Raw genomic sequence first — 23723 nt, forward strand, 5'->3', positions numbered from 1 at the left:
AGATTATTTCAGTTTTTCTCTTTGTTATTTCTAGTGCTTTAGAACATGAACACCAAAACTGTATGTTATTATACCAGAAAGGTTAAAATGTTGCTAAAAATGTGCATAGCCAAGATAAATCTCATTTTATTTATTTATTTATTTATTTATTTATTTATTTATTTTTTATATTTCAGCTCATCATGGGGGAACATAAGTTCAGGTTATATACATTTTCCATGTCCCACCCATCCCCCCGAGTCAGAGTCCCAAGCGCGTCCGTTCTCATTCTCCAGACAGTGCGCCTGGCGCTCATCATGTAGTCATACCTCCATCCCCTCGCCCCCACCTCCCCGGGTCTGCACCTTCAAGCATGACCATTCCCCAGAGGGTGTGCAACGCACTCGTCATGTAGGCATACACCCATCCCCTCCCCCCACCCCCCATCCCAGTCTGATATCCAATTGGTATCCTTCCCCGATGTACATTTAGGTGATGATCAGGGAAACCAGTTTTCTGGTGAGTACATGTGATGCTTGTTTTTCCATTCTTTGGATACTTCACTTAATATAATGGGTTCATTTTAGATGCTCATATTTTGGAAGAACCATGCACAGTTAATGACTTAGTGAATATGAAGCGTTTAGAATGGAGACTCGCTTAGCACTAGAGTGTCCAGAGGTCTGCAGGGTTGTGTCACCTCCAGAGCCATGATACCTGGATTCAAACCCCGGAGGCATCTCTTACTGGCTGTGTGACCCTGGGTAAGTGACTTAACCTCTCGGTGCTTTAGTTTTCCATCAGTAAAAAGACAATGATAATAGTATCTAGAGAATTAGGATGTGATGAGGTTTAAATAAGTTAGTAAACTTAAAGAACATTGGATGGTACTGGACATTGTGTGCCATGTAAGGGTTTACTATGAATGTTAGCTCATAATTGTCTATAAATGCATATAATTTTGACTCTGAGTATCCAACAGGGTAGTAGTACACTTACTTCTGGTCTTCATGGGTTTCTCTGGGGACAGGAGCCACCAATTCCCCAGGCCAGCACCAGGCCAAGGTCTGTCCATGTAGGACCCCCCTGAGACCCCTCAGGCTCTCCCATAGGCCCATGATGCTCCCCAGTTCTTGGATCTCCAAAAGGTCCATGTGCAAGGACACACCTCTCAAGCACCTGGTCATGTGCAGTGTCCCCAGCACCTGGCACGAGGCCTGGGCATGTGCCCAGCACATAGGTCGCAGCCACTCAATGCAAACAAAAGAGAAAGGAGAACAGACAGCCCGTGAGAATAGCTCAAGGTCCCAGCCTTCTGCTTATGTTCATGAAAAGGCTCCATCCCCAAACCCCCAAGAAGCCAACTGGAGTAGAAAGTTTCAGTGTTCACAACAGAAATGTATTGTCCTACAGTTCTAGAGGCCAGAAGTCAAAACGCAAGGTGTCAGCAGGGCCATGCTCCCTCTGAACTCAAGAGGCGGCTCCTTCCTTGAATCCTGCAGCTTCTGGTGGCTGCCAGCAATCCTTGGCGGTCCTTGGCTTGGGGCAACATCGCTCGGAGCTTTGCCTCTGTCTTCGCCTGGCCTCTCCCTGTGTGTCTCTGTGCCTTCACGTGGCCACCTTCATATAAGGACACCAGTCATACTGGATTAGGGGCCCCCTACTCCAGTATGACCTCATCGCAACCAATTATATCTACAATGAGACTGTTTCTAAATAGGATCACATTATGAGGGACTGAGGGTTAGTATCTCAACATGACATTTTTGGGAGACACAATTCAACCCTGAACAGTATCCTATGTCAAATTCAAGAAGCTATACATTTTTCACCAAAAAAAAAAAAAAAATGAAATGCATCTCTTTATGAAGACATAAGCACATAATTGTACGTGAATGAGATCTTATCCTACACACCATTTTCACCACGGCTGCCACCTCCTCTCTTTCCTCCGTGTTCCTGCACCCCCCTGTGTAGGCAGATACTCATTGTGTAAATGTGCATTCAGGGGAGGTTTTTGTCACTGTTTTACAAAAATAGAATCAATCATTTTATGTGCCTTTTCTGAATCTTGCTTTTCTCACACAATAACATCTGGTGGAGGTCTCACCACACCGTCTTATAAGGCTCTAAAGCACTATTTTTAATGCTTGTATTATATATTCTGCAGTGTGGGCATTGATCAAAAATTAACAGTGATTCTCTTAAGATACTCGGGGATAGGGTCTCTCTTCCATGATTTTTGTTTACAAGCTGAGGTTAGCACAGTGCCTGAGATATGACAGCGGCTCAATAAACATGGGTGCCCTTGTGAATCATTTTCAGAAATCTCAACTCCAACTCTAGTAGCACAGGTGCCAGTTACGTAATCTTCTTCCTGCTTCAGAAAGACACTGACATTTCAGGGTCCCAAGGACTATGTTTAACGTTGTATATAGTCGTTACATTCAGTTACTTTCCCAGCCCGAGGGTAAAGTCTCCACCTGGAGACAGGGTGCGAGGTTCAGAGAGATGAGGGCTGGTGCACACAGCGTAGTGAGGGTCCAGCTCCCATCTCCGCGCCCCCCCCCCCACCCCGTGCCCATCACTCTCCCTACATCAGGTTTCAGAGGTTAAACACCATCTGATTTCTAGACTTCACTCAGAAAGTCTAGTTTTGCTTGTTCCCAAACCCACCCTCCAAAGTTACACAACCATTGAAAATAGACAAAGTAATGAAGCAGAGCAAAAAAGCAAACAAATAAAAAGTTTTAGCAATCCACAACCCTGCCACGCTGCAGAGAACTGTTCCAATTCTCCTTTGCTTATTTAAAATCAGTGTTTTGAGAGGCAGATGCATTACACAAAAACGATCTAGTCTCTAGGAGCAGACTACAAACACCAATTCACAGACGACCAGGCAGGGAGTCATTAGGAAGTGGTGAGGGAGGTGGAAACCAAGGGTCCTGGGCCCCGAAGTGAGGGAGAACAGTGGTGTCCTATAAACTTAAGACTATGGCTAAGATTGTCATGCATGCTGGCCATCTCTGGGAGCATATTTCTTAGGGAAGATGTTTGGGGGCTTTGACAAAGCTGCCAGATGAAAGTTCCATTGCAGTATATTTTTCCTTTAATGGCCTATAAATTTGCTTGTGACTTTGACACAGATTCTATAAACTTTGGAGCATAAAGTGACCAAGTACCATCATAATAATGAAGGGATGTGAATTTCAAAGGTGATAGAAGTGGTACCTAAAATTTACCTTTCTTACCTTCCTTAAATAGCACAGACAATAATGTGGTTCTCAACCTGGGCTGAATATCGTAACCACCTAGGAGGCTTAAAAGTGCTGATGCCTGTGTTTCAATGAATTGATTTAATTGGTGTAGGATGTAGTTGAGCATGAACAGTCTATAAAGCTCTTCAAGTGACTCTAATATGCAGCAGAAGTTGAGACCCACACCTCTAGAAGATTCAAGTGAGAAGCATTAAAATTGCTAGAAATTAAAAGGGCTATTTGTGAAATAAGATAAAATTAAGAAGGACAAATAACCTCCTTTGCTTGGCAACGTGGACTTCTATGATCTGCCCCTGGCCTTATTCTCCAGGCTTACCTCCCATTCTTCCCTGCATTTTCTTGCTGTAGCTGAAATGCACTTTCTCCATATAAGACACATCATTTCTCTCTGCTGGTGCTTTGCAAATACTTGCCCATCTCCAGAAAATCTTTCTCTTAACAACTCCTGCTCATTCTTGATCTTCAACCCAAGTGGTCCCCCTCGGTAAAGCTTCCTTTTGATCACACACAGTGTGGACTCACTGTATTGTATTTGATGACATGTTTTGGTGCAAGTTTCTCCACTTGCCTCAGTGAACACTAAAGAAGCAGAGGTGTTGCCCATTTATCTGGGCTCCCATCACCTTGCCAGGTGGCAGGCACATCATACAGTCAACAAACTGCCTGGGAGACGAAGTCAGGCAACAAGTCAGTATTCACAAATTGTACTATTAAGAAATGTAGAGTCTTGACAGTCAGACCCATGTAAGAGAAAATTTGCTTTGTAGATGATAATGCCCAAAAGCTTAAAAGAAAACATTATGAAAAAAGAAGGGTAGAATAAAACTAATTGTACCTTATATGGTGTTTATAAATTTGTCTCCATTTTTCTCTTCATCCGTATTTTTAAAGACCAAGTAACCCAAAAGTATCTTAATAGCCACATTTTTTTCAGCCTGAAGGAAATATGAGATTGGTAACTTCTACAAGTGGTCCTGCAGAAGAACTCTTTTCCCTGTAGAAGATTGAAATGCCCTGTAACACATGGCCTCACTGATCAATCCCTTGCCAACTCACTAGCCAAGTGGCAGCGATACTTCAGAAATATCAGAACCTGGTAATTTATTCCTTGACTGTCTTCCCAGACAAGTAAGAACCTAACATTGACTGTGTGCTAAACAATCCTGGACTACTTCTTTCCAGGAACTTTGCAAGGGAGATGTCAGAACTCTTTAAAAGCAATCAGTTCTGTAGAGACAATTCTAGAGAGAGTCTGCACTTGAGTGAAGGGTGCCAAGGCAAGGGCAAACTTCTGCCACGTGCAGCATGTTTTTAAAGATGAATTTCTTGTCCAGGGTTTCAGGCAATCGCGTGGCACTCTGAATTAGGCTTTGCAGAATGACAGCAATTTGACCAACAGTGCCTGAGTGGCAAATGCTTTACTATACTGTCAAGTTAATGTGGCATCATCCAGGTGATTTTGCGATGCTGGGCGCACTACAATCCCATGGAGGGCTGTCAACAGCCACCCAGGGTGAGGCTGCAGCAGAACCCTGGGGTGGTCAACATTCAAAGACAACTCAGAGATCATCTCCTTCAGCCACTTTGCACTGCAGATAAACTAAGCGACACCAGAGAGCTTAATGATTTCTTGCTGAAGGATCACGCAGAGAGGTACATGTGTGTCCAATCCAAATGTATGGGCTTAAACTCGAGTTCTCTGCCTGCCTAATCTAAATTGGCTATTTGCACTGTCCAAACATACCAGGTGATTTTCAGAACTTCCTTCGACTCTTCACCCAATAAGCAGCTTAAGGATGACTGACTGCGTCGACTTTCGCGCATCAAGCTGTGGCTGTGGGAATAGTCTCTGTCCGTGGCTCCCGCTGTGCTTTCCTAACGTGGCTCAGAGCCACCAGGCCATCCCTGCTAGCATCCAGTCGTTGTGCTGTCACTCACTACGTCTGGCCAGCTCTTTATCTTTGACCTAAAAATCCTTGAGAGCTAATTCTTGGAATTTAAAGAGTTCCCAACAGGTATGTGAGAATAGAAGCACTTCTATTAAGATCTTTGTCTCTTTCATAAAAAACGGGAATAAAGGAGGAGATAGAAAGCCAAAAGGAAATGTAATTACAGCTCTATTTGCCCTGCCTTTCATCTCAAAGAGAAATTTGAAGTCTTGTATAGCATGTGGGGTGACTTCAGCTGAACAAAAGTAAACTCATTAGAAGCTATTAGATGGGACATTTTAGAAAAGAATACAGATTGGAGATTATAAGTGAAATATAAAAATGTTCTTATTCTAAAAACTAGAGTAAATTTTTATGTAAAATTTCTTCATCATATAGAGACAAAATTAAGAGAAAAAGGAAAATAGAAATATGCTCTCAAATTAATGATTGTCTCCCCAACCCACAAAACAAGGACTATGTTTGGATAATGTATACATTTACACATGCACTCGTGTACCCTGAGTCTCCATTTCTCATTTGTATCATGGTTTCATAAAGATAATACCTGTCCCCTCCTGCTTAACAACCTCTAAAGCAAATGCAACAAAAATGAGCAAATATAAGTCAGGGAGCTGCTAGATACCACTCCCTGGCTCCACTCCCACCCCCACCCCCAAATAACTTATCCACTGTTTTAAAAGAATTGCCATCCAAAGGAGAAAAAGGAGCACCCACCCAGGACCCTGGGAGAGGCATTTGATACAAAGCTCAAATTCTGCAGGTATTTGATACAAAGTAACGACTTCAAAAGCAAGGTGACCACAGGAAGCTTTAGATCTTCCCCTCTAGGAACACTTGGACTTTTGCTTTAAAAATGGCACAATTTATTCCTCATTTGAAGTCTGTACATACAGAGTCCTTTCTTCATTAAACTGTCTTGAAATAAACAAATCCTTTAACAGATTTTTAAATCAAAATGCTTGGGAAATAAGCTCCAGGGATTCAGCAAGTGAAGTGGGGTGGGATCCCCCAAACAAAACACGGAGCTTCAGAGTGGAACCTGTTACGGTGTTTCGTGGATTCTAAGACAACTGATTGTAAGACACACTTTTATTTTTCAAATCACTGAGGAAAAAATGTATAAATTAAGCTAGAGCAGGATGCGTCAATGATCATCTTTGCATAAGATGCATGAATCGATCCCACCATGTCTCCTTGCTTTGAGCGTCTCTTGTCTGTTCTCTAGGACTTGGCCATTTCTCCTGCCTTCGGTTGAGCTGGTTGTTGCATGTAGGCAATCCTGCCCTGTGCATCTCAGCAGCCATTCATTTTCACCTGCTTCTTTCTTTTGGCCCCGCTGTTGGGCAGCTTTTGATAAATTATGCTGTGGTAACAAACACCATCCAAATCCCAGGGACTTCCAACAACACAAGTTCAGTTCTTGCTCTTGCCACGGTGGTTTGCAGGCTGGCTGTGGCTCTGCTCCACAAGTCCTCATCTGGGGTCCAGGCTGAAGGAACACTCCTCGCAGGGACGTGCCATCCTTGTGGGAGAGGGCAAAGAGGAACAGCAGAACGGTGTGATGGCTCCTCAGCCTTCTGCTCAGAAGTACCGTAGATCACTCTGCTCACTCTCCTTTGCCAAGGAAGTCACATGGTCAAGCATGACATCACTGGAGCGTGAAGCATCCCCCTCTCACAGGTGGACACACAAAGGAGGGGCCGGGAGGGAGGGATCCTACAGAGATGGCCAATGAGTATTTTAAGCAAATGTGACAACCTATCATTAAGCTTTTGGTGGTCACTTTGCAGGAATATTGAGAATGTGCTTATTTACCAAAGTTCAATTTTTGCTCTACTAATAACACATTTATACCTTGCTGCTCCGTTTTTATGTCTTTTTGTGTATTTAACAACTTTTCCTTTGAATGCCAAAAAAATATGTAATTTTTGGAGATACTTTAAACATCACTTGAACTCAATCATGTAGTTACACACATGACTCAGTCGAAGCAACATCAGTGTGGCAGCCAGGACTTAAGTCCACCCATCACAGGCAATGCCAACTGTGTCACAGCTATTTCCTGTGGACAGCAAGCATAAAGCATCCTCATCTGCAAGATGCATCTCAGTTGCATGTTTGATGTTTGTTGACTTGTGAAAATAATGTATACTACAATCCATGAAATACAGTACAGATGTGTGTGTGTAAACTAAGGTTTGTCGGTCAGCCCTCATTTAGAGGTTTGTTGGCCGTCTTAGAGTCTTCTGCTGTCTCATCCTTTGGTCTTTCCCCTTTTTCAAAGAAGCTCTCCAGTGACATTTTTTACTCATCTTTGCTAGGGTTAGCTTGTGGTCTTACCAAAACTGAGACTAACGTGCAGTGCGGGAGAGAGGCATGGGTGGAAGTGGTACGTAAAATAATGGGCGGGCCATGTGAGATCTAAAATAAGTGTTGATTCTGACTTAAAGCTGCCGCCAGATGCAGCTGTACCATTGAAGTAAGATGCTCACTTGCCACTATAAAGCCTGCCACCAGATGCAGCTTAATTGTCACTTGCTAGTCACTGATAGGGTTTTGAATGTGCAAGCAATTGATTTATTGTGGTCTCTGTGCAGTCAAACCTCTCTGCTAGTGATGATCTGTATTTGCAGCTGCTCCCCAGCGCTAACATCACCGCCTCAGCTCCACCTCAGAACATCAGGCATTAGATTTTCATAAGGAGCACGCAACCTAGACATCTCACATGTGCAGTGTACAGTAGGGTTCATGCTCCTATGGGAATCTAATGCTGCTGCTGATTGGACAGGAGGCGGAGCTCAGGCAGTGATGCGAGTGATGGGGAGCAGCTGTAAACACAGCTGTAAATACAGACGAAGCTTCGCTAGCTTGCCTGCCGCTCACCTGCTGCTGTGTGGCCCAATTCCTAACAGGCCTGGGTTTGGGGCCATAGCCCTAGACCAATGCTTCCAACCCAGATGATTGTGCCCCCTCCCTGGGGACATTTGGCAATGTTTAGAGACATTGTTGATTATCAGGACTGGCAGTCTTGCTACTGGAATGTAGTGGGCAGAAGCCAGGGGTGCTGCTAACACCACCTGCCACACACAGGACAGCACCCCACAATGAAGAATCCAAGGTCAATGCCAGTAGGTCAATGAGGGGACTCTCAGAAGCTAGCCCTACAGCGCTTAGGGTACTTTGAAGACAAGGCAGCCAAAGCTTGCACATTTATCACCCATGAGACACGTTCTCACTATTTCTGAATAAGAAAAACATCTTCTTTTTAGAGGGAGACAGAAGAGAGTATGAATTAAAAGATTCTAGCCTAGAGAATAAAAAATATCTCCTACCCATCCCAGGAATTGGGAGCAATTAGTGCCTAACAAAGGCTGTTGATTATGATGTCAGTAATGCTAATGACACCACCGATGATTTTGCAACTCATCCCTTTGTCGAGTTGTGCAGGGCACTATTTTTAGTTTAATACTGAATTCTCTTTGGAATCCTTTGCAAATTCAGCTTTTATAAATCTACTGATACCTCCAAAGACATGTATGTGGATATTCATAGAAGCATTACTCACAGTAGTCAAAAAGTGATGTAACCTAAACTTTTATACCCCCATAATATGCTGAAATAAAAATAAAATAAAATAAAATCAGAATTATGAGGCAAAAAAAATCTGTAGTAGATAAATGGTCAAAGACTATGAAAGATAACTCACCACAAAAAAGTAAATATAAAGAGTAAACACAAATATTAATATAAGGAAAAGTTGGATCAAAGAAATAAATATCAAGCCATTTTATGAAAAATGAATTTGCAAAAAACATTGAAACAAATAATAATATCAAATAATAACCTGTAGTAAAATTGGTACAAACAGGTTGTCACCATGAAAATAGGAGCATCCATTTTAGAAATCAATTTAGCAATATATATTAAGAAGAATAAAAATGTTTGTATCCCTTTGATTCAGAAATCCTACACCTTGAATTTTATCCACAGGAAATAGAAGAAAGAAAACCATAGTATGCCTGAAGATGTGGATGACATCAATATTTATAATACAAAAAAAAATTGGAAACAACTAAATTAATAGTAATAAAAATATTAGACAAATTATGGTACATGTACTGCATACAATGTATAAAAAAAAGTGAAAACAGTCCAAATACACAGCAGATGGGGAACTGATAATCAAAATGTGGTAAATCTACACAATGGAATACTATTTGGTAATAAAAAGGAATGACAACACGAATGAACCTCAAAAATACAATGCTAAGTGAAAGGAGCCAGACAGAAAAGATCACATATTGTATGATTTGATTAACATGAAACATCTTTTAAAAAAGAAGATCTATAGACAGAACAGATTAGTGGTTGCCTCAGGTTGGGAGATGGTCCCTAGGGTTGGAGTGGAGATTGACTACAAATGGGCACGAAGGATATGTTTGGAGTAGTGGAAATGTTCTAAAATTGGATTGTGGTGATAAGATTGCACAACTCTGTAAATTTACTAAAAGTTATTAAATTGTATACTTAAAACAGGTGAACTTTCATGATATGTAAATTGTACCTCAATAAAACTCTTACCAAAAATCTATTGGACTTGGAAGGATTTTTTCTGATATTTGGTAGGAAATGTTGTAGAAACACTTAATTGGAAGAAATTATATCTATGTCCTAGCCTGAGTCTGACCATAATTAATTGCATTACTGAAGACAAGGCACTGATTTGCTCCTGGACTCAGTTTCCCCATCTGTAAAGTGAAGACAGCCCCTGAGGTACTGTCTGTCTCTCAAGCCATGAGATTTAGTTAACTGGCTGCTCACGTTTCAATAGGACGAGCAGATGGCTGCAACTTAACTCAACGAGCCTAGGTCATTGCTTCACAATGACTAACTCATGCTTGAAGCCACTTTGGTTTATAGAGAACAGAGTGATTGTTCCAACACAAGCAAAGTCCAGGACCACTGGATAGCTGACACAATCTCTCCCCAAAACTCACCCTGCCAGAGGTCAGGAGGGGCTCTCCTGCCAACCAATATCCCACAGGGTCGCAGGCAGAGGATGTCTGCAGGGAAGGGCCAGGGCGGGGTCTCTCATCCACGCTTCCTGCTTCTGGGGCAGGAGCACACTTGTCCACGGAGGCTCCTCTCCACTTTCCAAGCCTGGCCATAGTGTCAGTTTACCTGCTCTGCACAACAGCTGGGACGTGCAGTGTGAACCAGAGCCTAGCGCCTTGGCAGGACAGGGCCTCCCCTCACCAATGCCTGCTAGACTGTCTCGCTAGTTCACCACGTGTCACTGGGGGGCAGAAGAGCACTGATCTACCCCATAGCACTTTTAGGTCATTAAAACAACAATGACAAAACAAGGGGCCACCTAACTCAAAATATTTTCCAAAATACAATCACTTTTCCATTCATGAATTCCCACCCGCGTCACACACAGTGTTAGCTCAATAACCAAGTATCAATGACAATCACAGATCCCCATTTCCCTAACAAGATGGTCTGCCAAGGAGAGTTCCTTAGGAAGGTGAGGAGAGTCAGTCAGGCTGTGATGAACTGGGAAGAGGAACTAAGGAAGCCTTCCCCCTCCTGCTTTACACCTGGGATCACTGACAGAGGGCCCACGCTGCGTGGCAGCTGGTGCCAGCACTCACTGCAGAGCATGTTGTGATGACAACAGTAGACTGAGAGATGAACAGCAGTCCAGAAGTACTGAATTATTTCTTTTGCTAAAACAACCCATCTGTGTCCTTTCCTACCATATCGTTTCACTGATCCTCGGAAATAATTTGCAACTCTGTCACTACATCACTAAATTAGGGGGCATAATTCTCCCAATTAAGCATTTAAGTCAAACAAGAAGAAGAGAAAGAAAGAAACATCTCCCAGCATCTCTTGCTAAACTTTAAAGAAACCGAAGGCTTGTTCCTGCCAAACGGTAAGTGCTAAATCCCAAGGGCTGTCACAGCTTCAAACAAACCAACAGATGTTTGTTCTCAAGCACATTTTCCTCTCAGTGGCATTTTGAGGGTATTATAAACTTCCTGACACAGGATTTCAGTGGAAGCATTTGTTTTTAAGATTATTTTGTTATCATAAGAAAAAACCCAACAAGCATTTGTGAATGTATGTTGGGCTATACAAAATAACAAATGAGAGTTTGCAATGTTGGAAAGGGTAGCAACTGCAAAAGAGAGTTTGTTCACACACAAACCTGGACATGAACCTTAGAACAGGCCCATTTCTTTCCCCTTTTGGCACATCTCCTCCTGATTGCTCCTGGTATAGACCAGAGGTTCTGAACCGGGGATGATTTGTCCCCAAAGAAACATTTGGCAATGGCCGATGACATTTTTGGCTGTCACAAGTGGGGATGCTACTAGCATCTAGTGGGTAGAGGTCAGGGAAGCTGCTCAAAATCCTACAGTGCACAGGAAAGCCCCCCACAATAGAACTATCCAGCCCAAAGCATCAATAGTGTGGAGGTTCAGAAACCCTGGTATAGACAGGATATAACGGTATCTGGGTTCAGACCACTGTGAATGAGATGTGTTTTCAGTCTGTGCTGAGCTTACAGTTTAATCTTAGGGCAGACACATAAACACACATTCCCAGGTGTATTCACCGCAGGTTTAGACACCAAACATCTTACTTCATGTCCACACTTGTGTGTCTCGCAGACATCTCAAACTTAACACGTCCAAGATGACAGGGCCTTTATGACGTGTTCCTACCTATCTCTCCAACCAGTTCCCAAGCCATTCTCCCCCTCAACCCTCCAACACAACAGCATCTTGGGCATTCTTTCAGTTCACAAGCACAACATACCCTCTTTCACCACAGGGCCTTTGCACATGATATTGCTTCTGCCCCCAACCTCCTCCACCCCACATTACTTGCCCTTTTTGTCATTATTTGAACTGTTACCTCCTCAGAGGAACTTTCTCTTCCAAATGTGGATCTAAAGTATGCCTCTGTTATTTTTTATGAATGCACCCTCTATAGCATTAGTCACCATGTGTATTTATGCATACTGTCTTTCACCTCCCACTAACCCATAAATTTCATGAGGGCAAGACTATACTACATTATTAGTACTTGGAACACTGCTTGGTCCATAGAAGGTGTTTGACAAATATTTATTAATGAAGGAATGGTGGAGATTGTAGCTAAGATGCATATAAAAGGGGAAATGAAATTGGAGCAGTGTAGAGAGGCAGGTAGGATGATGAATTTCACTTTACTTATGTTGAGCTTGGAGAACCTAGAGGACAGATGGATGGACCAATCCAGGAGGTGATTGGGCACATGCGTGTAAAGGGAAGGGAGGCCAGAGATAAAGATGTAGGTATGAGGTCCAAAAAACTATGGCCAAAGCCATGGATGAGGATGAGATGGCTTGAGCAGAGTCAGTAGAGAGAGAATAGGGAACCCAGAAGAGAACCCATGGAAATCCACTTAGAGGGGACCTGCTGCTCAGTCACCATTGTCCCATCACTTCCACCAAGTCCTCCCACCCAACTCCTCTGTCTTGTCTAGAATATGAAGCCAGCAACTTTAAACAGAGAAGAAACTCCAGCAGAAACAGTAATGGAGACCCTCTATGCATTCTTTCTCCCCCACCTTCTGTGACCTCTGCCTATTTCCAGAAGAATTGGACAGAGCCACCGGGGCATCTAAGTCCACGCTTGTGTGTGAACCTCCACGAGAGCTGAAGGGAGCAGGTACCCTTAACCCTATCAGGCACTGAGGCCACTTGCTCTTGTCAGTCCATCATCCAAAAAATTCAGGAACCCCTTAGTGTGAGTCACCATGGTAGGCGCAGGGAATGAGCAGTGACCAAAACGCAGGTGGTCCCTGCCTGCGGACAGCTGGTGGTCAGTGACAGTGGGTACTGAGGGCCATGGCTGGTAATGGAGACTGCCTCCCGGTTAGTTTCTTTGTCCTCGGTTTCAGCTCGGCATATGGCTGCCTGGAGAGACACCACGTTTCTCAGTCTCCCTTGCAGCACGGTGTGGCATAGATCTGGAATAAGTTTCAGCAACGGGGTGTGAGCAGAAGTGAGAGATATAGGTGGGTTGAACTGTGTCCCTCAAAATCCATATGTTGAAATCCTAACCCCTGGTGCCTCAGAATGTGAACTTATTTGGAGACAGGGTCTTTATAGAGGCGATCAAGTTAAAATGAGGTCATTTTAAATGAGGACCTTATCCAATATGACTGGTGTCCTTATAAAAAGGGAGAAATTGGACACAGAGATGCCCACAGCGGGAAGACAATATAGAGACAGAGGGAGAAACAGTCATCCACGAGCCAGGTCCTTCTCTCGCAGCCTCAGAAAGAACCCACTGCCACCACTTGGTCTTGGACTTCTAGCTTCCAGAATCGGGAGACAATAAACTTCAGTAGTTTAAACCACCCGTCTGTGATACTTTGTTACAGCAGCCCTAGGAAACCAACACCGAAACCACTTCCAGGTGGTAACTCTAGAGAGGGAGGCACAGGGGCTGCTTTTCCCTCCTTGCTGGCCTGAGGATGACTATTTCTGGAGCAGCCAAAGGTGGAAGGCACGTGTTAGGTTTGTCAGAGCCATGCCCCTGCTGACCGAGCACCTAGACTGCACCCTCTGGACTGTTACAGAAAAGAGAAAGGTCAATTTTTCTAAACCACAGCATTTGGTGTCTCTTTGTTACCGTGTAACAGATATAGTTTCCTTAATCTATATCCTGATACATCTTGCATAACGGCCATGGCTAGCTGTAAATAAACCCACCTGTGACTTCCAAAGAAAGTTTGAAATGAATCATACTTGACCTCTTACCATTATTGCATATGCTACATCATAGTCATAGCAGTTAAAGCGTATCCTGCCATAGCCGTCTCAGCCTCCTAAACCTCCAGTCTGGTTGGTCTGGTCAACTCTAACTTGGTTTTCATTGTCGACGTCATCTCTCTCCCCATTTGCAGAGCACTCGAAACATCTCTTCCAAGATTTTCCCTTCATATCCCCTTAGCCATCATATTCCCTTTATTTCACTCCAATCCGGTTTTCAAGTTCAAAATGCTTTCTGGAATGCAAGGCTGCCAATGCACAATTCTTTTCTTTCCAACCCAGACACAATCGGATGTGACTCAGACATCATCATCACAGGTAAAGCACTTTCCCCAAACTCATGTACCATTGCTCTGTCTTTCGCTGGGTGTAGAGCCCCCCTTTGATGTTAAAGGGACTTCTTCCTGTGTTAGAATTCAGAGGCAGTGGGATTTGGTTGAAATTTTTTTTAAGCTTTTTTAATGTTGATGTTAAATACAGATTTATTTTAATTGATATCTATATGCCTGACTTTTCTTAGTCAATGGAAGTAAAAGAAAAAAGACAAAATAAACTTCTAGCACAAAATGCTAACTAAATTCTGTCTTACTTTAAGGAAAGTCCATGGCAAGAATTTTCTCTTATCTAAGCTTGAATATAGGGAGTGAAAATTTTGGACATCAAACACTGGTTCCTTCAGGGTTTTGATTATGATCTAGTCCATTGTTCGTGAGCCTTTTTTCTCATTCAGATATCTTATGAAAGTTCAAATAGGGGATCCATTCTACATTCCAGATCAAAATTAAAAATCACTGAAGCATTTGTCTACAAATGCAAACTAATCAGTCAGTCCTACATTCTTTTTTTACTCTAGAACGAAGGGCAATGTAGATACACCTAAATCATTCAACAATGATATAACTTACCTTCTCTATGACCCATTTTTACTTGCACACTTTTTAGTGGCTCAATGGACTAAGCATAAGATGAAATATGGAAAAATCATATTTCATTCCCTGGATCTGTCAGAAAATGAGTGTACGACCTTGGGGAGGGGGAAATATGCTTTCTCTGACTTTGCTTCCTCATTTGCAAAACAAGAAAAGCAAACTCCCACTAATTTAGTAATAAATTATCTCATTACTGAGTGTAAACACTGTTATTGTTTAGCATTTATTTCTGCAATCTGTCAGGATGTTTTGAAATTTCTGCATGAAATATACAACTTAATGCAGTGTTTCTCCTCTCTCTCACACGGGCTGTTGGAGAAGGCGAGGCAGAATGGTGAACATATGAGTGCTGTAAATGAAATGCTGTTTAATTTATTTTCAAATGGATAAAAGAAAATGTAATTAAGCTCCCTAAAAGCCTTCTAAATAAACTTCCCTTGATGAAGGGCTGGCAAAGGAGGTGGTCACTGATCAAAGTAGCACATCAGATTCCTTGACACTTGGAGACAAGGCTAGACTGAGGCAGCCAGCAGAGAATCAACAGTAATGGAAGCCAGAGATGTCACAGGATGGGGGGAAGGAACCTACATTATGGGTCGGATGCTGGTCAGCACTGACAGGCGCACACACCATGTCTGAAGCCTTGGGCTCAGATTTACAATTGGTGTGAGTGAGCGCTCTCTCTCTCTGTCTCATTCTTTCACTTTCCTTTTCACCCACAATTAAATGTGGGTGAATTTCTATATTTCTCATGTACATGCGTGTGTATATGTATCTCCGATGTTTTTATTTAATGATGAAAAGCCAGGATATCAGTATAAAATCACAGAGAGAGAGATCCCTACAGATCTGCAGACTTCTAGAGAAAGATTTCCTTCTGTTACATATGCAGGCTACCAAGGATGGCAGAGAATGCACAGCAAATAATATCCACTCAAGAGTCTCTATTGTTCATTTGCTAAAATCTGGTCCCTGACCAAAAACAAGGACCCTAGTAGGACAAGGACAGCTATGAATATAAAGACTCAACTTCCCACATATACTTCTGGTATAATCAGGTTATATTTGCAAACTAGTTTGTAAACCCCACAAAATAAACATGCTTTGTATTTGTTCCAAAATTCTTACCCTTCAGGATATTCAAGCTAAAATAAAACTCTATAATTCCACCTGCCTTGGAATGGCAAGAATGGGAAGTGGTCACCTTCTCAGGGTCACTAATGTTCCTGAAATTTACCCTTCAAAGAAACAGGCATTCCTATCCTTTTTTAAATATAGATGTGCACGCCCCAGCTAATCAACAGCCTGAACACATAGAGGGACCCAACTTTGAACTGATTGTGGGATTAACTCTTATGTAGCAATAGAGACGAAATTATTAAGTTGTAAACTTCCTCTCTCAAGGATTGTATGTCTTTATCATAAAAATCATAAAACAAAATCATGAGTTTCCATTAAAAAGTAATTTTTTTATGATCTATAGTTTATCAACTGCCACCTACACACTGTTTCGATTATTTGCTTTCCTCTTTTGCACCATGATCAAATATGCTATGAAGTCTCAACTCTATCCAGCACACTACTTTTGAAAACACAATATACAATGTTAATCTGCCATAAAATCATATATTAGAATGGGTGGTAATCAATTACAATCGATTTTTGGCTCATTGTCTTTCAAACAAAGACAGTGAAGATCTGAAGCATTCTTTTGTTAAAATACGATTTCAAAAACTGAAATCAACATAAAGCAACAACCAGGAATGGAGCAGAATTAAAGCACAATATAAAATCTCTGTAATAAAAACAGTCTTTGAATCACAGATGAACATAAATTGAAAAATCTATTGCTTTTTTCTGTAGACATTCCTCAGGATAGTGTTATACTACCATTCATGGGAGATGTATATCAGAAATACTAAGAAATAATGTATCTCAGGGAAAAGCATTTCATTACCAGGTGTAATGAAAACCAATGTTCCTGACAGCATTCTAATCATCAAGTGCTCTTAGCCCATTTTGGAAGGTCTTTGGTAAAAGTTATCCCCAAGTATGCACAAGAGCAATGAAACATCAAAGCAGTTCATCATTCTAATAACAACATAATTGGTCATTTACATATTTTAAATATAACCTTCTACCAAGCTTGTCACAGTTCTTAAAGTTGAAGTTCAGATAACGCAAAAGAAATGTTTAAGTAAAATTCATTAAGATGATAACAGTAGTTAGAGTGGGTCTGATTAAGAATAATTTTTATTTCATTCTCTCTAGCCTCCAAACTGTTTGCAATATATTCTTAATATTGTTATAATAAAAATTTTGATATTATTCTTAATCTTTTCCAAGCTTGCTAATATTTTCACTACTTGCAAAGTGTTTCCCTAAACACAGCACTCCACTGTATCTTTGTGAGTCAAAGTCTTCAATAGGATTCTGAGTCTACAAAAGTAAGCAGAATCTCAGGAAAATTAATTTAAACCCACAGGTCACAAGCCAAAGGAACACATGCTACCTAAACCCTCTGGTGATGAGCTTTAATATCTGCAAAAACATCTTTTAGAAAAAGATGCCCCCAACTGAAAACAGCAGTTGTGTGGTGGAGATGAGAGTGACAGTGAATTTTACCTTAAATTTTGCACAAACCCATTTTAAAAAATTTCTACATTGCTTTTATTTCTGTATTTCTTCCATTCGGAAAAAAACAAATCCGTCTTTTTGCTTTCTTGACAAAAGTTTGACGGTTTAATGAAATTTCTACATGATTCATAAATTATACATTTTTATTGCACAATAGAAAATGATCTAAAAAAATTAAATTTTGCTAGTCTTCAAACTGAAGAAAGGTGTAAGCCACTGAGGGAACAAGTATGGGGCTTCTTTGTGGGCCAACGGAAACATTCGAGAACTAGAAAGTGGTGGTGGTTGCACAACCTTGTGAACAGGCTAAAAACCACAGAACTTTACACTTTTTTTTTTTTTTTTTTTTTTGAGACAGAGTCTCACTCTGTTGCCCAGGCTAGAGTGAGTGCCATGGCGTCAGCCTTGCTCACAGCAACCTCAGACTCCTGGGTTCAGGCAATCCTCCTGCCTCAGCCTCCCGAGTAGCTGGGACTACAGGCATGCACCACCATGCCCAGCTAATTTTTTTTCTATATATATTTTTAGCTGTCTGTACAATTTTTTTCTATGTTTAGTAGAGATGGGGTCTCGCTCTTGCTCAGGCTGGTCTCGAACTCCTGAGCTCAAACGATCCGCCCGCCTCGGCCTCCCAGAGTGCTAGGATTACAGGCGTGAGCCACCACGCCCGGCAGGGAACTTTACACTTTAAAATGGAGAATTTTATTGTATGTGAATTGTATCTCAAAACAAAACAAAATAAAAGAACCCAGAAGACACTGAAGAAGGAGCATCAGCTTTAGGACTGAATTATCTGGGCCCATTTGCCCCATAATCTCCGTGTCTCCTCCTGGCCAGAAAGTGGAAGACAAGGTCCAGACACGGAACCCTTGGGATGGTCCATAGAGGCTGTCACGGCCTCAAAGCCATCTCACCCACAACTAAGTGTTTTCCTTTAATCCGATTATATTGTACAAGTAGACACAGGTGGCCACATTGAGGGGAGGTTCTCAGAGAAGACACTGTCTTACCTCATTAAGACAGGGGATGTCCTCGCTTGCTCAGAGTCGGCGACTTTTGTGAGATTACCCCTCCAGAGTCTCTGCCTTCAGTGTGTGCCCCCTGAGCTTTGTTCCCCATCCTCTGGAGCCTGTGTCGATGTCTCTCTCTGCTGGCTTTTGCTGCATAATTAACCATCCCCAGATTTAGTGGCTTAAGACCACTACATTTATGTAGCTCCTGGTTATGCAGGTCAACCATTGGGGCTGAGGCTCTTGTGGGCTCAGCTGCCGGTGCTCAGGTCAGTGGGCTGGCTGTGGGCTGGGGTGACAGGTGATTGGGCCATCGCTCCTCTTCTTCCAGCAGGCGAGCCCGGGCTTGTTCTCACAGTGTAGAGGGCTTGCAAGAGACAAGTGAAGTGCACAAGGTCTCTGAAGCCAAGACCCAGAACTGGCACAGGCCACTTCATCCACATCCTTGTGGTCAAACTGAGTCGTGAGTCCACCTGGGCCTGCAGGGTGGGGAGACAGGCTCCACCTCTCGGTGGAGGAAGCACAGAGTCCTACTGGAAGATGTAGGACACAGGAGGAGAATGATATTTGGAAACAACCTACCACAAAGCCCTAACAATTTAGATCCCAAAATTATAAACACAAAGAAACAAACATTTGAGGGCTCTCAACTCACAGAGCTAATCTTCCCAGTGGGACACAAGGAACATAATGATTTAATGACTTCAAAGCCGTGCATTATTCAAAGAGGAAGAGTTTTCACCAGAGAAAACATCCCCAAGTGAATTGAAACACATTTGCATCCTCATTACTCTGTCCCTCCTTCCCCCTCCTCGGAGCCCTCTGGTTAGGTTTCAGGTAGATAAAAGAGAGTTTGATTCAACAGAGAGGGGAGCTGTAACCTTTATACACCCTCCACCGGGGACTGATGAGAAGACTACAGGTGGGAAGTGGAGACCTAGAGACACCTCTGTGAGTACAAGTCCAGGGAAGGTTCTGAAAGCAAAGGACTCCGGATACGCTCAAGTTCACCGTCCCTCAAAGATGAAAACATCTGGTCAAGTTACGTTTCCTCAGATCCATTTCATGTGGGCTGAAGTTTTTAGGGTGAGGGTCATTGCAACTGGGAAAACAAAGCAATAATCTCAAAATACAGTAGAATTGGGCAGAAGTCCCCAAATACCTCTGCCCCTCAGAATTGTTCAGTAAACTTATTGAAAATACTACCCCTTGGGCTCCATCCTCAGGCACTGTGATTCAATAGGTTTGGGGTTTAGTGTAGAAACTTGTAATTTTAGCAAGCTTCCCATATTGTCTGGGTGAGTTTAGTTTTATTAGGTAAGAAATGGGGATAATTGTATCTGCTCTGTGTGGCTTCAGTGGATGTACAACAGACATGGGTGGATATAGCGTGTTGGTTTGAGGTGCATTAGAGCAGATCCTTAAGTCAGGCTAATCACACCCAAAAAGCAAATATCAAACAAAAAATCTCAGAGGCATGCAAGCTTATGTTGGGCACACGTCTACCTTACTTTCTAAGGTCTCTATTTTCAGTCTCTTCTTATCTACTGATTACTCATTAAAATACAGTTTCTTCATGTTACTCCAAGTATGTAGTAGAACTGCACACAGCTACAAGTTAAAACACCCAAGAAAAAGAGTACTTAAACACATTAGAAGTGTATTTGTTCCCATATAAGCACCATGAAACATAAGGGACCCAGCTCTTCCCATCTAACCAATTTGCTGTGCCTCAACCTCATGGAATAAAGCAGAATTGGAACTCCAGCCATCACATCCACATCCTAGGCAGAAGACTAGAGGAAAGGGAAAAGACAAAGCAAATAGCCCCTCCTTTTAAAGAAATTTCCTGGAGTTTGGACACATTTCTTCCAGTCACATTACTTTGGCTGGAACTTAGTCGCATGGAAAGGAAGTCACTAGAAAGAAAGACTGGAAGATACAGTCTCTATTCTAGACTGACATGGAGGCTGAATTTCTAGGAAGAAGGAGAAACAGAAATTGTAGGAGAAGAAGAAATTTCTGCCATAACCCAGCTTTGTTGGAACACCTATCTCAGTTTATGGCCTACAGAAAGTTTTACGCACAAAAGTGTTCATTGTAGAAGTATTCATAGTAATAGCAAAAATTTGAAAACACATTAAGTGGCCAAAAATAGTGAAATTATTGTCAACTATGGGATAACAATTTAATAAAATAATGTCGAATCACCAGAAAGGTTGGTTACATAAGCATTTATATCTTGTTGTAAAGGGTGTGTCCACCCTCTTCCACTTTCTTTCTTATGTACCTACAAAGCACAGAAACTCATAGCTCTGAAAACTAGGACTGAGAGCAAGACAACTCCATAGTCCTGGAGGAAATAACCCCAGGCAGCACGAAGAGTTTGATTAAGATAAATCCACCCAGGCTTCAGTTCACAGCAAACTCAAACTCTGCTTTATGAAACAAATTCCTCTTGAAAATAAAAACGAACAAAAACAAGAAGACATTTTTCATCCCCCAAACATCTGTCCCAAGGCACTGAACTATCAGCATCTGGCCTGCAGTCCCAGGCCACCCTTCTAGCACTGGGAGATGAGCCGCATTTCCTTTCCCACCAACATTCCTGCTCTCTCCTGCCATCGCCTATATCTACAGGGAAATGCAAATCCCAGGAAAGAACTTGGCAGGAAGTCAGGAAGAGGAGATGCCAGCAGAATCTTAGTGCTTTCTGGCTGATGCTATCTCAGAGGCAAAGCTTTATGGGTGGAAAGAGACAGAGAGAAACCTGACAGCAGTGCAGGCCGAGAATTGTAGCCTTCCATGTACTTTATTGGTTCTAAGTATAAGAAACAACACAGAGAGGACAGATGGACATTGAGAGCCTTAGAGACCGGGAGTCCCAGCAGGAGCTGTCCACACCAAGTGTCATCCCGTTCTACCTGCAGATTCCAGAAACGACTCGTACTCAGTCCACAAGCGGGCAGAGAGAAGACTCAAGAACACTCCCCTTGCCTTCTCCCTTCCCAAGCCCTGGACTGGAACAGGCAGTTCCTTGCTTGGTGTTGAGTATCAATAAAAACACTACTTCAAACACTGGAAAGATCCGTGGAGGTACAGATCTTTGATGAATCTCCCGCATTAGACAGTCGAACCTCACAGTCATTATTGGCATCTTTAGCAGAATGCAAGAAGGGCTGGCCATCTGGAAGCACCTGCGCTATATCCACAAGGCGAGAACAAGCTGAAATGAGGAAGCAAGAAAGAACACAGCCATAAATGGGAGGTGGCTGAATAGGATTGCGAAGAGATTCAGAAGCTACAGCAAATACAACATTTCTGGAAGGATACACAACATGTTGGTTATAGTTATCGCCTTTGAGGCGGGGAAGTGGGGAGCCACAAAGGCCAGAATTGAGAGGGAAATCATTTGATGGTATGTTATTTTATCCTTAGCTAATTATATCATGTATGTTTATTAAATTTTTAGTTTAAGAAAAGAGATACTTGAAACAAAAACACCACCTTTTATTCTGGTTCTTCCCCAATAAATTTCTAGCCTTATGACCCAAAGACAGATATTGAAATCACTCCATGTGTCAGTTTCTCATGCATAAAATGCAAGATCCGATACCCGCTGTGAGAAGGAAATGGAAGTGAGTGGAGAAAGCATGCCCAGCCCTGGCAAATGTCATCTAAAACCCGCGACTTGAAAGTCACCATCAATGTGGGGAAGGGGCATTCCGGTTAACTCTGTGACAGCTACAACCACTGGCATTGCTGCCACCAACACTTGTAACCACACTAAATTTTTGTCAATTTGGCTACTTTCTTTTCCTCTAATGCACTAAACTCTTTCCTGCCTTAGGTTAACCTTTAGTGGATTAACCTTTGCAAAGGTTAATCCACTAGTTTTTAATGTTTTTGTTCCTAATTTTCACACGATTAACTCCTACTCAATTTTCTGATAGTGCGTTCCGATTCCCTGGTGGCACTGACTCAGAAAGCACTCCCCTGGCTACCTTCTATCGCAACTCCTGTTTGTTCTTTCTCAGAAAATGTTATTCTTTTTCTTCATAACATATTTTGTGTGTATGCATGTATAATATTTATTTCTGTAAAATATATACAATTTATGTGATCTATATAGATCTCCTCCACCTCCTTTTTTCACTTAAAATTTTATCTAGGATTTTATTCCATGTAAATATATTCACAGTTACATAGTATTCCAATGATAGATTTTCCATCACCCCCTAGTGATGGAATTAAGGTAATTTCCCATTCTTTTGCTGTTAAAAATTGTGCTACAATAAAAAAACAGTTGTACTCTTAAAAGAGAGAGAAAGAGATGGCAACGTTAAAGTTGCAGGGGGGTCAACACTGTTGCCACTGCAGAAAGTAGACAGCAGTGATGAGCAGCTGATCCCTCGCTCAGAATGAAGCACCTTTGCCCCCTACCCCACCAGAACCCAGGCTTGGAAACACAGAACAAGACCTGTACGGGACTTACGTTTTTGAGAACTGTCACTAAGAACAAAAAGACTTGAATGAAGGTAGGTTTTCCATTTTTCTGGATTAGAAGGATTTAATAATAGAAATTAAATAAGTCTCCCCCTGTTGGTAGGAGTGTGAAATGCTGTAACATTTTTGGAGAGGAGGCAATTTGGCAGCATATCCCAATGTTTCTCAACCTTTTTGTTTTTGCCATTATCATTTTCCTAATTAGCCTTTTCTAGACATTGTGCACACTTAATCCCTATGCCCCCCATGAAATCTGAATCCTACAGATATGCTGAGTATGTTTATATGCTATATGTGTGTGTGTGTGTGTGTGTGTGTATATATATATATATATATATATATATATATATGTATATACACTCTTCTATGTATTGCTTCTTCTATGTAAAGAGACACAGGTTGTCTGGCCTGCTGGGAATCATGCAAACGCTGACATCCCCTAAACGGAAGTGATGACAACCAGATCTTCACACTGTAGGATGCAGACCCCATACAACAGGAAATTTACTTGTGCAACAGTCAGCTTGGCACTGAATCATGCTGGTTTCCACTGACCTCCCGCCTAATGATTTTTTAACCAGTTAATGAAGTTGTTC

This window comes from Lemur catta, chromosome 12, assembly GCF_020740605.2.
Source record: "Lemur catta isolate mLemCat1 chromosome 12, mLemCat1.pri, whole genome shotgun sequence".
NCBI classification, from domain to species: Eukaryota; Metazoa; Chordata; class Mammalia; order Primates; family Lemuridae; genus Lemur; species Lemur catta.